Source organism: Gavia stellata, chromosome 16 (assembly GCF_030936135.1).
Source record: "Gavia stellata isolate bGavSte3 chromosome 16, bGavSte3.hap2, whole genome shotgun sequence".
Classification (NCBI taxonomy): domain Eukaryota; kingdom Metazoa; phylum Chordata; class Aves; order Gaviiformes; family Gaviidae; genus Gavia; species Gavia stellata.
The window spans coordinates 15,959,196-15,978,051 of NC_082609.1; positions in this window are offsets into that span (position 1 = coordinate 15,959,196).

Genomic DNA, 18,856 nt, shown 5'->3' on the forward strand with positions numbered 1-18,856 from the left:
TAAGTATTTCCAGTTAATGCACAGAGTTAAAAATTTTGGTCCTAGTTCTGCCATCAACAGTTTGTTGTTTGGACCAAAAGATGTAATTTATTCAGTTTTAGTTTCTTTCTTTAAAAGGCGGATAACACTTGCCTTGTAGGTGATTAAAGGAACGTTTGCTTCTATAAAGGTATAAGTAGTTGCAGCAAGAGCAGTAAAGGGACTTCAAGGCATCAGCTGCTGTTTGCATGGTTCCCTCTACCTCTTGATTAGGGTAGTCAAAAAACTGATGCTCAATAATCAGATTAGGGGAAAGTTTCTAAATTTGTACAATTATTTGTTCAAATGAAATCTTAGTTTGCAAACAGGGTAGTGAATGACCATCTAAGAGGCAGAGGTGAATAAAATCGACCAATACAGTTAGGGAACTAAGATGAAAAGTGTCCTTTCTGTACAAGAATTGTTGGTTTAACTGATGGCCTGCTTAACAGTGATATATCTTAGTCACTGAATGAAGAAATCTTTGTCCTATAACAAAGCCCCGGAGCCCATAATTCATACTGTTTTGTGCTGTAGCAAATAATTTCAAATTTGGGAATGGAAGTATATAGTCTTAGTGTTCCTGCAAGTTCTCTGACTTGCCACTATTGGTAGTCTTCTTGAAGAAAAAGGGCTGCCAGTATTAGATTTAAAGGAGGTTATGGCTAGATTCTTGTAACTGCTAAATATCTGTGCCCATATATGACCACATAAATGACTTTTAAAATCTAATCCATTATCTTTTTCTAATCACTGCAAACTACTAATGATAAAAGTTCAGATCTATATATTGCTTCATCTCAAGTAAAGATCTATTTTTGCAAATAGTTGATCTTAAAAGATTGATGGAGTTCACTGGATTTCAGCTGATAAAGGTAAAGATTTCGTTTAGGCTGATAGGTAATCAGTTCATTGAGTTTTTATTCAGCAATTAAAAGTTACTGTTTTTCTTTGATCTTTTAGACCAGCACCCTTCATCCAGTTTTGTCTTCAGCGAATAGAATTTTGCAATGCTGGCCTGCTATTGAACCGCCAGTAATGGGTATGTTCAGAAGTAGCTGACTGACTGCTAATTTATTTTATATTTTAATTTGGTCTTGTTTAGGTTTGGCATTTTATTTCAGACATTACCATTCTGCCTGTTTCAAAGAATGGTGAAATTCTCTGTGCTAGAAGATGATTTGGAAAACTTCCAAGCATTGCATAAAGGGTTTGTGTCTTATGGATATTATAGTCAGGCTTCGTGACGTAAGGATATCCTGTATGTTCCTCAGTAGACCTTTAAGTACTAGTTTTGTCTGATAAAGTCCTACAGTTTTGGATAGTGGCTTGTTAGATTTATTTTCTCTCTTTGCGTAGCAGAAATCAAGCTAACAAAGGAGGAGCACAGCTTCCTAGGGCCATTGCAGAGATAGTGGACCAATGTTACCTGATAGATGAGGAGATACTTTGATACACAATTGGTTGGTCCTTGCACTTGATTTTTAATCACTGCATCTTTTGCAGTTGAATGAAGTTATAGCAGCTTATGAGCAGCTTTCATGTAGCACAGGCAGGAAGCAATCACACAGAAAGGAGTTACAGAATATGATAGTGGCAGCTGTAACACTGTGGGACTGCTAGCTGACCTATGCTTTATTGGCAAGGCACCTTGCGGGGTCAGTCGTTGGTTTTTTCCCCAATTACAAGTGAGCTGTTGGTCAGTTATCATGTTATATGACCAGTTTCTATTTCACCTCTTTATCATTTAAATGCTTTTGAGGTTGCTAATGCAAATTATTTGGATGGGTGATACTACATTCTCATTCAAGCATGGATTAAGTTGTTACATTTAAACTGGTGAAAGTACAAGATTTCTTCTAATAGTAAAAATAACCTGCAGATATTTCCCTGTTTCAGATTGCTGCAAGGGAGTATTTTATTTTGCCTTAAAAGTGGTAACAGTTGAATTGAAGGCAGTGAGATAAAATCTGAGAAGAATATACCAGCATTATAAATGCCATTTCTTTTTTTCTTTCTAAGTGTTAGATACATAAATGGATTGGCTAACAAAGATGATTGAAGTGTGGTTTTGGATGCCAGCCTACATATTGTGATATGCTGCTTGGCCAACAAAAAAAAAAAAAAAAAAAAAAAGGAGAGGCTTTAGCCCCTTAGGCGAAGCTAATGTTGATGCTAATTAATTCAATGGACCTTGGATTAGGCCTACTTTCCTCAGGGAGGTATTTGTCCTCATTCTTCACTCCTGCAGTTTGTATTCAAACTACTGTATCTTTCTGTCACTGTGAACAAAGTTAACTTTAAAAAGTCATCTATGAATATCATCATGGAGACTGACTTTTATCTTAACCCTGTAGGTCAACAGTATAAAAAATAAGAGCATTCGGATTCAGATCTCTGTGACCTTTTCAGACTATATGAATCTGCTTAATTTTTTTACAGCTGAAAATAATTTTACAGGAGAAAAAAAAACAATGCTTGCAGAATAGATCTAAGTAATAGGATGTGATTGCTGAAAATGGGAATATCACCCTTTAATTACCATTGTCAAAAGCAGATTATTTAACTACATTGCATTATCTACATGTGCTTTTTTTCACAATATTATTAACACCATTGTGATTTGTTAACAAAATGTTACAGGGAAGCTAACCTGCTAGGAGGTATTCTGGGGGATTAGTGTGTTGCCTACTGCTGTTGCTTCTTACTGCTGAGACACTACTGCAATAAATGATTGGCTGTAACGATCTTTTTTCCTGCCTTCACTATTGCACTTTGAATTGTGCTGTAGCTCAAAGCCATTTCCGGTTCATTTGTATTCCACCAGATATACAATTAGCTGGTTGGTGCGCCCTTGTTAGCCAGATAGATTATTTCCATTTGGGTTCCATCATTTTACTGAAAACTGGTGAAAATGCAGATTGAGAAGTTTACCAGATGACATAAATAAATACAAGTAAGGATATGTAGCTTATCCATCACTCACCTCAGACTAGCCTTGCAGCTTCTTCAGAGAACGCTGTCCCAGCATGAAGAAACTCTCAATCAGATTTAGTTACATCTTGTCACAGACACAATAAATCCTTGGGCAATCCAGTTCCGCTTAGTCTTTCATAGTCAGAAAAAAAGCCTTAGTGTACCAAAGGGAACTGTGTGCACTGTTAGCAGTTGATACTGTGTCTCTAAATGCTAAAGCATTTACTGCACAACAGCACAATTACCTAGCCAGGTATATTTGACAGTATAATCAAATGTTTTCTTAAAGCTCTCGTGAAAGATTTTTGTTCTGTTAGCTAATTTACTGTGCACATTCATACCATGATTATCACAGAAGTAGCTAGTACACATCTCCCACATTGCATCAGGTTTCAATAAAGATTGGGAAAGGCTCATTTCTTTTTTGATCAGAGCCCCAAAAGATAAATTTCTAGAACAATTTTAATAAGTAACTTTGTCTCTCCCAAGTGTTGTGTCCGATCCTTTTGCTGTCCCTCGATTTCTCTACAGCTCATTCAGTGTAAAATACAGAGGATTAATGAAATCATATTCATTAAGAACTTAGAATTAAGAAGCTATGAAAAATATTATTTAGTAAATAGGAGTAAGCAAAGACTGCAGAGTTTGGTACTTCTCTTTATTGTTGTTCCCCAACTTCAGCATATGAAGAAAGAGCAGAGCGGGGAATGTAGCACTACAGGATCCATTTCTCACTGTAAATTCACATGTACAACTCTGGGTGATGCACGAGAGTGTCTCCAGTGAAAGCTACTGAGCTTGTCATCTTGGCTAACCCTAATGCTGCATCCTGTAGTTCCACACTGCTCTTTGGTCTCTCCTGCGGGCAGCCAGCTCGTAACGTGTACTGCTTATAATCAAAGAGAAGGCAAGAAAAGGAAAGAGAAGTAAGAGAACTGCGGTACAACGTAGGCATTTCTGGATTGCCTTCTCATTTCTCTCTCTGCGTGGTCGCGTGACCTGAGGCTGCTCTCGGGTGTGTCTGCCCTGCAGCATGTAACTGCCCCACAGTCCGTTGTGGCTCAGCAGTGACTGTGTTGTAGCACAGAGGTGCCAAAACTATCACAGTCTCTTCAGGAGCCAGGGGCCATCTAGGTAGAAAAGCTATTAAAAATCCATACGTGTGTGGATTTGTCCTTCGACTAATCCAGTCATTTAGATTTGGTCTCTGGAGCTATTCTAGAAATTGAAACTTAAGTCATTAATGCATAGTGCTGATAACACCATGACTAAATTAATTTGTGAATTTATGTTAAGTAAATAAATAAATAAAAAATAATAATCCTTACCAAAGGAAAAAACATAATAAACCCAATGTCTTCCAATGTATGGGAACTCCTGGCTTAGCCACTCTTCTTCATAATGTTTTTTTCAAGTGTGAAGGGAAGGGTGATCCAGCTGACTGGATTAATAATAAATTTCCTTGGTACATTTATGGAAGGGGAAGGTACATACTAGGAGAAGGCTGAAAAAAATTTCATACCCTCATTAATCCCTCTAAAGATCAGTTCTGAGATAGGATGCTAAATAGTTGTTTTATACCTAAGAATACAATCATATTTAGTTACATATTTTAGTAAAATTCTGAATATATATTTCTGTTTACTTTGAACACGTATTATTGCTATTGGGGTAGGGAATGTCATTGTATTAGTTTGACTACTTTGAGAAAGACAAAGGTTTTTACTTAATGAAAGATGTTTGTTTTCTTTCAAGCACCTTCATCAGAACTTGCAATAAAAACAGTATTACACTTATAATCCTTGTAGACATGATTTATCTTAAAAGCAAACAAAGAAACAAGAAACTTTGGGCTCCCTCACTTTCTGAGCCTTTTTATGTTTAAAAAAAAAAGTTGTGTAGCTACATAATCTGATTTACAGGAACAGGAACGAAACCAGCAGTCTTTCACCTGCGGGCTGCTTATTCAAATTGAGTCCAGACTAGGAGAGTCCTAAAGTGATTACAAGGTGCAGGGGTTTGTGTTAAGTGCATGGGGTGGCTCTGAGTCCCCACTGGCTTCCACAGGTGCCAATGCACCTTTGCAGGGCCCCTGCCACCATACCCTCCTCTTCAGTCTTGCCAGTTTCAGAGAGAAAAGCCAAAAAGGATTAGTTTTGGTGGCTTGAATCATCGTTGCAGTTTTAGAGAAGAGCCTGTCACAGAGGGGGATTGCAAAGATACTTTCACTCTTATTACATATGGTTTTTACTGAACTCACAAAGCTGCCAAACCAAGTACTTTGCTGAGCCCTGAAAACTATGTGTGAGCATGTGTGCACACATGTGCGCACACAGCTTTTTTCCTTACAGATGCCGTTTTCCTCATGCTAGAAAGACTTGGTACAGCTGCTGCATTGTCATTTTTTTATCACATCGCTCTATGCTTTGATTGCATCTTTTTCAAGTGTCTCCTTCTAAGCACAGGAAAAAAGGCATTTCTAAATATATTCAGTTAAGGAATTATTTTTGAGTCAAATAGCTATTTATATCCATTCCCTAAAGATGCTATTTTATGTAAGACAAAATACCAGAAGTGATGAAGACAGATATTGATTAGCACCCCCAAAAAGAGCTGAAGAAAACAGCAGAAGCTGTCCGGCTGAAATTGTACCATATCAACTCCTGCAGGGTATTTTCATCACTGCTGCTGTTCTTTCCTTCACTACTTTTTTTTTCTAAATTTGTGTCATGCACAGGATAGAGTAATGATGTTTGGGAATTAGTCTCTGATATATTTTGCAGGCTGTAAACAATAGCCTCTTTATAGTTGCATCTTAACTGTTGTCTCAAAATGCAGGTGGAGCTGGAAGAATGGGGTTTGAGATCTTAATCACTCTCATTTTGCTCTTGTATTATAACGTCTTTTAAAAACTTACTTTGGTTTAACATAGTCTGCTATGCTATCATAGGACAGAAAAGGAAAGCAAATTAACTTAGCCATAGTAAGGTGGAAGAAAAATACAGTCAAGATGTTTAAATAGACAATAACTTCATGGGCCCCTTTTCATTAAAACTGTTCAGCAGGAACAAATACCTTACGCAGAGTACGTTTTTTTAGTCCTTCCGCACTCTCACGTTATCATATTTAGAAAAAGCAGGGGGAATTCTCATCCATTAGAAGCAGCACTACCACAAAGGTTGCAGGGCAGGCTATAGGTTTCTTGCTGTAGTAGGTACTGCAGTGCACCTTCCAATTGCTTTTTGTCTTCTCTTCACACTCTTTCCTTCAGCAGAGACATCCTCATTTCCTTGTGGCCCTTTGGAGAGTAGGTATGGCCCTTTTAGCCAAGTGTCCACACGTGTCAGTGCACAAGGATGGGCAAACATAGTATGAGTGGGTCAAACACTGCTAGTACAGGTTAAGATTATTTTGGTGTGAGGAGTAGTAAAAGGCAATTAGGCGTATGTTTTCAGCTGCAACAAAAGTAATGCAGTGCTCTCCTGGAATGTGAATGCCAGGGATTTCTGTGGGGTGTTATACAGGATATATGTACATGTGGATGGGTGGTTGATAGCTGAAGTGATGTAACAATAGATAAAGAAGGAAGCTGAAAGAGCCTCAGCATCTGAGAGAAGCTCCTATGAGACCCAGAGCTATGGTTTTGTGGGGGGGTTCTGCCAGGTAACTCCTTGTTCGTTTCTGAGCAAAAAAAAAAAAAAAGTGTTTCTGCTTGTGTTCTCTTGCTAACTGGATTACTCAAAATCTGAGTTCTGTCTAGTTGCCACCCAAAACATGTAGCTGTAACATGGACACCAGCTATTTTAGGTACACGGTTTCCAAAGGAAAGCCAGATAAAGCAACAGTAAGGCAAAAAGGGGGTTGCCTGTACACTATACTTCATCAGCTTTATAACCCTGCCATATCTAGAAACCTGGTCTTTTACACTATTTGTCCCAATGGAGAGATGGGATCAGCAATTGTTATCAACAAATGGCTAGGAAAGTCATTGTCATTGCGATTACATAGATGTGCAAGAACTGCTCATCTCCAGCATTGTTTTAGAAACATCCACTCCTGTGCAACGGTGGTGTGGAGCTCCAGGCACGTTATGTCCTGTCCTCTCAGATATCAGCATAGGATGCAGCTAAGGAGGGCCACAGTCCTCCTGACAACACTTGCCAAACTGCTCCCAATGCTATTGCAGTTTCAGATAAGTGGTTAAAATAACATGTTTTATTCCAGCAACTTGGACTGTGGAGCAGTAATTGAGTTATACTGATGCTGTGGTAGTTGTGGTTCCTTTTTTACTTCTTTGTAATAATTGTTATGATTTTGTATTATGTTATACCTGGCACAGACTCCAAGAGTTGGTAATTCCACTTCCCTAGTTATAGTCTTATCAACTGAATGTATTTTGATTGCTATCTTTGGAACAAAGGGATTAATTTCATAGTGCGATTGTTTTATTTCCACTTCATCTTGTTAGAGTTGCTGAACATAGACGGTGTAGAACAAATCAACAGAAAAGAAAGGTTGAACTTTAAAATTTACAGTTGTGTAGTTAGAAAAATTGAATATGAGGAAAAATTCTGGGGCCTGCTACAAGTGTAAACAGGCTCTTGCCTTTTCACAGAAAACCATGGAGTTACTGTCTGTTTACATTGTTGTAACAAAGATCCAAAATTGGCTGAAGCTCTTTGGGGAGCCTGGATTTCTCCTTCCCAGTCTGTTTCCCGCTCTTCCCATTTGCAGGTTGTGCCAATAACAAGGCTGTGTATGTATTCCTGATAGATGCACATGTGCTTGTGCACGCACAACCCCCCACACCCCATTCACATGCTCGGATACATAGATCAACACAGAGTATTGCCTTTATTGGCACCCACAGCACTTACACGACCATGAACAACACAGCCCACTCCTGCTCTTCCTCTCCAATTCATTAGGAAATGGAGTATTTAGCGTGTGTATGTGTATATACACATATACATACAAATACATATTTATAAACTCTCTCTGTCTTGATTCACAGTCACTCTCATATTTGCAGAGCCCTCAAACCTTGGCTATAAAACCATGCAGAACTGATACCCTGATTCTTGGCCCCTCCATCTCCAGCCTGGGTTTTTTTCCAGTTTCTAGTCTCTTCCTGCTTGTCAGCTACTGCAGCGTGATGGAAGTTCTCACTTCCTCAGGTGTCTTAAGCCCTACACTGCACCATAAGTCCACACAGAATCCAAGCGCAGAACATAAGCCCCATTTATCCTGTCTCTGTCTCCAGCCTCACATCTTTCCAGGACTTACTGGATAGTAGAGCCTGAAGTTTGCTAGCAAATCACACACACACAAACACACTCGAGAGCAAAGTTACACAGAAAATAGGTGGATGGAGTTTCATAAGACTGCAGTTACCAGGTACAGGGCTTGGCCAGACAAGTATGCTGAACAGCAGCTTGTTTCCACCCCTTCTTATCAGTTCTTCAGGACTTTGAATGGTTCCTTCAAGGGCACATCATTCAGGGACCTGAGAGTTCTGTCTTTGGTATTGTCTTCATTATCTCCTGCTTCTTAGGGTGTGTGTATCTAGGTGTGATTTATTGTTTTTTCTGTCTCCTGTCTCTGTTTTTATGCTGAATAGCCATTAACTGGGTAACCTGTCAAGCCAGAGGTCCTTACATGCCAGGCATTTTTTTTGTTGTAGCAGCAATTTAGTATCAATTCAGATTTCATCTGTTCTCTCACAGCCAAAACAAAGCCAGCAGGAATTCGTAAATCTGGATGTATGGTGAACCCTGGCTAATATGACAGAAATGTGTATGCACACTTCTGATATAAATTAGCCTTGCATAATGATACAGACTCAGTATTAATTTGACTATGGCACCTTTTTTTTTTTCCCCTGCATGTCACTGTGAGCTTTATGTGTACATCTAGTAGGGAAAGAGTTAAAGCAGGGCACAATAACATAAAATGCTCACATCTTATACTGGCTATGTACATATGATTGGACTGAGGTCAGGAGTAGAATCAGGCACGTGTGTAAGTGTGAGTCGCTGGTCTATGAATTACAGGGTAAATTGACCCCTCGGCTGTGAACCGTCTATGGGATGGAGTACTCGTTTCTTTGGTTTGTACAGCACAGGATATGGTGCCATTAAAAACAGCCACTAGCAACTACAACAGTAGCCTTATATTTTCTGCAATCCTGGTGGCTCCCTTGTATTTGTAGGCAGCCACAAGGACCAAAATGTAAGAACACAGAGTGGTTAAGCTGAAGAGGAAAGGAAATGAGTTTGAATGTTATGTGAGTGGCGAGATGGAAGGAAAGGTGCAAGTGGCCAAAATGCAATAGGAAGCTTTTCAGTTCAAGGTCATAAATATGAATCTTTCCCAAGCTAGCAGTGACCAAAAGCCCTAACCATCTGAAAGCAACATCACCCAGTAATGACAGAGATTGGAAGCAGGAATGTAGAAAGACATGAAAAGCGTTTGAAAGTGCCCTTGCGGGCTAATACTGTTACTCCAGTGAATAAGTCTCTTGAAGGCTGTGAGTCTGTGGCCATTTATCTGGTAGGCTTGCTATTCATCTCCTTTGAGTGTAGTGTAAATGCACTGTATTAGGGTCATGATGAGAGCCAACCTAAAACGTTTAAATATTAGAAATGAGTTAGCCAGCTATCCAGCAGGAAAGTACAGACTATTGCAGGTGCAAACACAAAGAAAGCACGGAAACAAAAGATAATATTTGGAAAGAGGTGGCTGCACTGGGACTTGTGATCTTACAAACAAGTCTGTTAAGGAGGAGGGACTGTTTGATGGTATATAAGACAGCTTTTCTCTTGCAAAATAAGGAGAAAATATTGAGCATTCTTTTAAAAAGACTTCTCCCTGCTTCAAAAATATTTTACAGACACAAAAAGCAAGAATGCCCAGAAACAAAATCATGTCTAGATTGCTCAGAAGTTTATAATATTGATAAATAGGAAATTGTGATAGAACAGACTGAGGAAAAATCATGCTGCTTCTATTTCTGAAGGCTTAAGAAGGAAATACTGAGAGGACGGACAGTAGAGAAGAAAAGGTTGGAATATAACAGTTGGAGCATATTTTAGTATTGAGACAGATAAAATGATCCAGATTATCTTGCCTTAATGTCTCTAAAGAAAAAATGAGATAAGGAGGAAGAGCTTGCAAACAGTACTGGCAAAAACCAGTTCATATTTCACCTTTGAAACAACACCTCTCATCTCCACCTGTGATGAGTGTCTAAAATCTGAGTCCAAATCCAGATATCAGTTTGACATTTAGAGTTTGTTTCTTTAGCAGAAACAGGAACCTCAAATCTGCACACAGCATTTGGAAGTATGAAATCCATATATAAAATAGGAGATAGACTTTTCTTCCTGCCTTCTTTTTACCAGAAAGGAAGAGAGAGTAGTTGAAAGGCTTTTATTATTTTTAAGAAACGGTGTTTTGATTAAAACCTGGAAAAAAATCACATTAGTGAGACTTGTATGAAATAGGATATGGTGCTCCAGAATGTATTGGGTGGAGGTTTTACTGTCCTGTTCCATTCTGCTTTGTTAGGGAAAGGAGTCTTAGTTTACTTCTGGAATGATAGAATAGTTAACGTTGGAAAGGGCCTCTGATGGTTGTCTGGTCCACCTTGTTCCACAGAGTAGGACTGAAGTAGCTAAGGTTTTCAGTCTCTTGTCCAGTCTAGTTCTGACTGTCTCCAAGGATGGAGATACCACAGTCTCTTTAGGCATATTATTCCAGTGTTTGAATGATGATGCCGAAGAGGAGTTAGTTGTTATTTTAATTGCAAATTAAAACAAATCTGGAGAAGGAGCTTAACAATATTTGAGATCAGAGCCTTCCTCAATTTGTGTAAAATCTGGAATTTCAACAAAATGTATTAAAACTTCCTCATCATTGCTTGCTTTGAAGGCACTAGTTTAACTGTGTCAGTGTAAAATTCCTCTTTACAGAGGATGCAAGTCACTCTTGTTTCTAAGTTGGAGTAAGATGTAGTGGTGCATATAATTTCTAATTTGAGGGTTTGTATTGCTATGGCTGCAGAATACGTCTGGTTGTTACTTTTCACTTACAAAGTTTTCTCCCAGAACATGAGCATTACTTATAAAGAATCATCTTTCTTTAGAAACAGTGAGACTTTTTTTTTTAAGTGAGATTAATTCCCCCCCCCCCCCCCCCAAGTATTTCAATACCCTTGATTAAAATTTTTGCTGAAAAAAAATCCAAAATTCTTCTTCAAAGAATATTGGAGTTTTTCACTTATGAAAAATAATCTGTAACTGAATATTTTAAGATTTTTAAAATAATTTGAAGACAATTGTAAAGAAGTTTATATACAAAATGAACAGTTTTACATATAATTATGAAGAAAGAATCTTTTCTGAAAGGTGTTATTTTTTTCTCACTTTCAACAAATCATATTAAAATGTTTTGAAGATGTTACAGCACTTTTTTATTATTAAAATGTTTATATATAGAAATCTTACTCCGTATTTTGTCAATTACGTAGTGAAAGCTATTTCTGTTTGAAGAACTACGAAATACTTTTATGTAACATCACAGACATCTGAATGAATGAGGCAGATGCCTACCAGTTTTCAGTGTACTGCCAATGCTTATGGCAAGTAAAGTTTTTCAAGGCCCTTGCTTGTGGGACATGTCAAGGGAATGTCAGATACCAGTATTCAAGCTATGTAAATACAGTAAGTATGTATTCAAGCTGTTTAAATAAATTCATTTAAGTATCAGAAACAGTGCTGTAAAGTTATATCAGCTTCTCATTTAAGTAGTCTGGGCAGGCTGGGGCATTAACACTGCGATTTGCTTTTCAGTTACCTGGGTGCAGCACAACATTGCACCACATTAGATTTATTTGTGGTTGCAGAAAGATTGAAAGTGCGAACACCAGAGGCCTTAAACTCACAGAGCAGATAAGAAGAACCCTGAATATACCATATTTTAAATGTTCCAACTTTTATGCCATGGCTGCATTGTATATGACTCTATTTTTGTAGGCCCTCACAGGGTAGCAACTGTCTGTCTTCAATCTAGCAGCAGATGGACCTGCTCTTAAGAAGAACATTTTATGGGATATTTACGAATGTGAACAGAGGGACTGAGCTCTGTAAGCTTCCAGTGTAGAGAAATGAGAAACACAGATTTTATTCAGAGCCAAAGCCAAAATCACTCTCTTGAGAACTCTGACTTGGTTGAACATAGAAAGGGGCAGGAGAGACATGGGTTAAAGTTAACATTTGTGGATATTTTCTCGTTTCATTTTACAGTCATATAATAAACCACGTAAACTGGGAGGAGGAAACCCATTCCTTAACTACTAGAATCATAATAATGCATGAATTTTGCCAAGAAACAAGGGATAGGGATCTGTAAAAATGTAGTTCAACCTGAAAGAAAATGCAAAGCATGTTGAAGAAGAGTAGTGCTGTTGGTTTTCTACCCTACACTTCAAAATGTTCCTGACTTGGGTTCTGACTTTGCAATCCTTTTATTTTTCCAGAATGCATTTAGACAGGAGGCTTCATGGTCAACAAATAAACTGTCTTAATTAGTACAGTTTTTCATTTAATAAAGCAGATTTTTCACAACTGATTTTTTTCAGTGGCCCATGTACCCACTTTTGGTAAAACGTTAGGTGAAACAGCACTCTCAGGTTCTAAACTTGAAAACCTCAAAACAAAAAGTACCACTTGGGTGGTATGTCTGGGGTGTAGCCAAGCTAAAGATGTTCTGACATACTCTGACATGATCCTTTTGTATGTTTTTCGTGCGTACAGTTATCACAAGCTTCTCAGCTCACCTGTGCTGGGCCTCTCATCACAGAGTCGCTCCAATTTCTGTAGCAAATTAAATGATCATTGGGTCAGAAAGGGAACCCCTCCATAGCACAGTCCTACCAGTTATGGGTGCTGAGAGTGGTAAGGAACATGCTTGAAAGCCCACATCCCAGCAGGTATCTCTGTTCCTTCTTGTTTTCTGTCTGCTTCAGAGACAAAAACACGCCTTAAATAGAAAGTAAAAAAAACCCCTTATTTATAGCCAGCATTGAACAGCAATATTCTTGAAATCTTGAAAAGGATGGGAGAACTTCTCACATATGAAGTTGTAATCATAGAGGATTGGTAAATCTTAGCTGTAATCCAACACTATATAGCTTAGTTAAAACCCATTTAAATAAGCAATGTGTATCACCACTGACTGGAAAAAGTGTGAAAGATTCTCCTCCCACTTGTACGTTTCAGTATCTTCCAAAAACTTCAGAACAATCTTGAGAATTTTATGTGGATTCCTTATGGTATTCCTTAGGGTATATCTCCTTTGGAGATGCACACAACCTGCATTTGCTACTCTGTTTTCTGAACAGCAGCTTTGCTAAGCTTTGAAAAGAGGATGTTAGCATTTTTAAAGCCTTTTTTCCCCTTTTTATTATATGAATCAGTGTTCTTGAAGGAGTCAAAGTTCAATCCTCCTGCTGCATTACAATGCCTTTCAGTCTAATATTAGAGAGCGAGTCCCATTTTACTTTGTAATACGAAGCTTCACTTCGGCATTAATTTCATTCGGAAAGCAGCTGCACTTATAATAGATTCCTTTTAAGCAAAATGGAAAATATACATTTATCAAATGACTTTCTTCCAGTAATGCTGCAGCGGTCTTTATTGCATCGAAGTTGTCAGCAATCAGCCCATCTTTCTGAATAAAGATGTGCCAAATCATAGAAGCAGGCTTTATATTGAATAAGCAATAAGTGAATTCCATGGTAGGTGGACAGACAGACACTATCTCAGCTTTTACAATATGATGTATTTATTTATGCCCACATCACATAACTTCAGCAAATGACTATTGGGGAATATTTTCTACACGGACATAGCAAGTGATGTTATCAAATGAAAAATCACACTTTTCAAAGTGTTTTGCCTAGGAGACTAATAACACCTTATTACAAACAAAAGAATTTTAAAATCAGCCTTATCAGCTTTATCTTTCTCTGCTGAGACTTTCTTTCTTCTTTTCTTCAAATGTGGTCATTTAATGACTTACATTTTCGGCAGAACATTGGTTTCACAGTCTGGTTCAGCACAGTTTTGTTCTGTTTGTCTTTGTAACTAAAGCAACGTTTAGACTGCATTTTTATTTTGGAGGTTTGTTTTTACTACTTGGGAAAATGCTAGGTCCAGTTGAAACGTTAATTCAATTATATATTGGTAAGTTTAATTCTGAATATTCCGTGGTTTGGAATAGCCATTCTTATGAAGAGAAACTATTGATATAGTATTCTTTGGTTATACAGAGAGACTAGCGTTAGTCACTTGATCCTCCTCTGCTGAGGCAAGCTTTTACATGAAATAAAGGATACTTCAGTATTTTTCATAGTTCATTCTATGGATTTCAGAATTCTGGAGGTTACTGTTTTATAATGTCTCCTGTCCTTATATTAAACATCTTCAGGGACACTTGTTCTTGCAGGAGTTGTGATGCAGGAGTAGGCAGTGGAGATGGAATGAAAGGGAAGATATTTTCACTTACTCCTGATGTTCAGGTTATAAGGTTTTGAACCCTGCCTATTCCACAAGCCCAGTAATCCCCCTGATCAGACTTACACATTTATGACAAAATCAATCTGAAAGTGTCAAAATCAATTTGAAAGTGCTTAACTAGGACAATATAACATATTCCTATTATGATTTTTTCCCAGATATTTAAAATGACAGTATCATTTTGTTTTCTGACATAAAATGATCCCAGGGAAATAGCACATGATAAACAGTAACAGATCTGAAACGGAGTTAAAGGGGAGGAGAAGTCTGCTCTTCCATACTTTTCCTTCCTGCCTCCTTGTAAGATCAAGTCTGAGTTCGAAAATAATTTGAATATTATAAAAAAACCCAACTTATACATAAAAGCATACAGTCAATCAGCAATAAATGAATGAAAATAATTACAATTGCATCGTAATCACCAGGTTTCAAATTCCGGTGGTCTGAATATTTCTCTTCTGACTGCTATGTTCACACTAGGTATATAGGTATTGGGTAGAGGTACCTCCAGTAAGACAGCCACTAAAATCAATGGAATTACGCTGCTTAGAAATCTCGACAACTATATTGGCCTAGGTCTCTTTCATCTCTTTAGAGCTGAGAATTCTGCTATCTTTAGTTCAATGTGTGCTTGCTAAGCCTTGCAACAGAACACTCGGGAATTGCAGCAGCAATTGGATGCAGCCTGGGAAACCCCACAATTAGGGTAAAACTCCAGTACAAGCTGTCTTCTAGGTTGTTGCATACTATAAGATGCAGCAAATATCGTACACTGGTTTTTTACCTTACCCTGTAAATGACTAGAAAATAAGGCAGGGCAGAATTCAGTTAAGCAGCAGTACTTTTCTGTAGTAGTAGTAGTAGAAGTTCCCAAACTATATACAAAGCTTCAGTTATAGCTTCCTCCTCAATGAGCTCCAAGTTTTAGAAATTAAAAAGGGGAGAAAAATCCCCCCCACCAAAAAATCCCCAACCCCTTTGGTCGAGTTGTGTGAGACTGGCTGATCTAATTGATCTTACCTCCTCAGGGAAGCTTCTCCTTATTAAGAGCATAGCCACTTGCCTGATATACTGGTATCTAGTAATTCTCTTGAACAGGTCCATCAGCAGATTAGGGCAGTCCTTAGCTGATGTGCAGTGCTGAAACACTACTACACTGAGCTGCAGAAGCTGATTTTTTTCAAAAGCTACGCTGCAGGTTGGATTACAGCTGTAGTTGTGATTGGCTGGCAGCAAGTCTAATCCACACTGCATTAATAGAACAAGCCAAACTCCTTGAGAGACACTATGTCTATATAGTTTATTTAGGTTTTTGCATATGGAAAAAATAACTTTTAAGATCACTTTTTAGATAACGCATTAAATAAAAAAATTAACTGTGGTATATGCATTATAAAAACACTTAGAAAATATAAAGCAAGGATACAATTATAAATATTGTTTATGAAGGTAAAATAGCTTTTTCCTCTGGTATCACCTGAGTATTCATTCAAGTGTGTGTGATATATACGTGAAAGGACCACTATGTGCACTTGCATATGAATAATTCCGTGAAGGAAAAGTGCTATTTTACTTGAAGACACAAGGGATATTTTAGCTAAATTGCTAAAAAGAGAATGCACTTGAATACTTATAGAAACTGTCTGCTTCCTTACTAAAGAACATTTATAAATAAGATGAGGTCAACCATATATTCAAAGTGGATTTAACTCTTTGTATTTTCTTACGCTTCAAATGTTAACTGTTTTTATAGGACTTCAGCAAGATAATGATCACTCTCTGAAGACTGATCATTTTAAAATTTATAAACATAGAGCCATAACATGTGTGTATCCATCAAGTAAGTAATTTAGCTATGATCTAAGAAACCAATGCTCAACAGTTCTTTATTTGCTCATCATAAAAAGATTATTTTAAGAGTAAATTGTTAGTTGAGCAAAGTAAGGCAGTTCTCTGTAATAGCTGTCTTATACTTAGTCCAAATAAGAAATAGATGAGTAAGGGGAAAAATTTCAGAGGACTTGCATATTTATAACTTGTTCTTCACTCACAAAATCAGCTCTACAATTATGATTAGATCATACTGAAGATCTTTAGTGTTCATTTGCAGAGGCTGTTAGTGGACCAGCACATAATTATATGAGGAGATATTTTTCTATTTGGCTCTACTTGAGTGCCTACAGCAAAGCTTATCTGAGTAAGAAAAATATTTTTAAAATAATTTCTTAGTTTCTTGCATAGAACTCTGCCACAAGAGACTGGGGTATTGGTTTATTTACAGTTTTGCAGAGCTTATTTTCACTAGTTCCTTTACAACGGGGGACAGAAATTACCATGATTGAGTCTTCTGTATGAACAGGTAAGAAAAGTCAGGACCTGCTGAAGGTACTAAACAAGGCAATGTATTGTATCCCTGTTCTTTGTATCCACCCCTTTCCCCTTCCGTGGGAAGAAGACATGAAGTAGAACAGAATGACCATGCAGGGTTTTTATTTGGTGTTTCCACACACAAAATTATGGTTTTGAGATGATACAACTTTATGAATAGGATTTAAAATCCTCACTCTGCCAGTGATGAGTTGTGTAACCTTCAACTAGTTCCCTAAGCCTTCCTTTGGACTACAATTATTTTGGGGGACTTTTTGACTGAAAATGTGCTGAAATTTACCCCAAAAGAAAATAAAATCCAACTGGTCTCCAGATTTACTGTAAACATTGAAAATATTTGTCATCTCTTTGCCTCAGCTTTTCCATTTGTACAATAGGGTACATCTGTTTTGTAGAGAACGCTGGAGGCAAAGATGAAAATGAAGTATGAACGATGGTTGTCTGTAGGATTATGCAAACATTTTTGGAGTGCGAAGGATAAAAGATTAAGTTTTAAAAATACTAAAAAAATAAGTTACTGTTTATTTCCAGTATAGTTAAAGAGATATAACTGTTTTGCGCAATGAGGTTAAGTAACAGGAAATAAGAAAATCTTTTTAAGAATTATGTAATTGTGCATAGACAGGCAGGTGAAAATTAATTTTCTTTCAGGTGTGTAAATTGCTGCTTTTCTTTCCTTCATTTGTCTGACAGCTATACACTAGATGGATTAACTTAGGTTTTCTGTTTGTTGCAGAAAACACAGAGGAATTAACAGATTGTGCATTTACTTGATTGGCCTGAACTCTTCATCCAGCATGTAATCTGCTTTTTAAAAACTGTGTATTTCACTTTCTCCACAGTAGAATGACCTTGGCAAGGTTCCAAATTCTTGGGATAAAACTGTAAGGTGTTTTTTTTCATTTTCTTAATTATTCAGCTCTGACAAGAAAACAGAAAGAGCTAGGAAGCTTTCCTATATTAATTTTGCCATATATTAGTTTTTAAACAGAGGAACGCAATTGTATACAAATCATCCCCAAGTGCAGCTGAAGTTTCAAAGCAGGCTGATACAGCCTCTGAATCAATTTACTGAGGTTAGGCCCCTTCCAGGAAATATTTACATAAATTCTAGGGGAAATATTTGCATTCATGAAGTTGTGTTCATGTGTGTGTGTCTGGCAGGGGGACCCAACTGAGCATTTGTTTTCCATATTATTGAGGTTACTAGATGTGGGGGGGTTGGACTAGATAACCTTTAAAGGTGCCTTCCAACCCAAACTATTCGATGTTTCATAAAAGAAATGTACTTCATTCTTACCTGATGTACTTGGTACTGATTTTCAGCTTCAGACTTACAGAGTTTACCTCTAGGGGAAAATGTGGTCTGATTTTCCAAGCTTGTTAAGAGATACAGATCCTACTGAACTAACTGGGCATGCTGTATTTTTGTGTCTGAAAAGAAACCTTTTCTGTAGATCCCTGTTGGCCTCAACTTGCACATGCGTGTGTATAGACAAGCTTTTCTTCCTTCCACAATGTCCTAAAGATTACATTCAGGGACTACATAAGCGTTTAATATGGTTTCTGTGTAGTTATATAAGTACTTATGTGAATCTTACTTCCAATTAAAGACTGAATGTGAATTTAGATATTAAATTCTATATTCAGCATTTTTAAGTACTTTTAAAGATAGGTTATTCAAGGCTTTTTGCAGTGGTTCTGAACAAATAGCTCTATGAACTAATAATAGTCATCCTCATGTTTTCAGCTTGGAAGTACTGATAACATTTTGGTTTACTACTATATGTTAAAGAGCAAATTCTTAGAAAATACTGCATTAAAAATGGTGCGCATGATTCTACTGTAAATGAGTAGAGAAAACCAGCTAGCTTTTCACACACATTGAAATAACA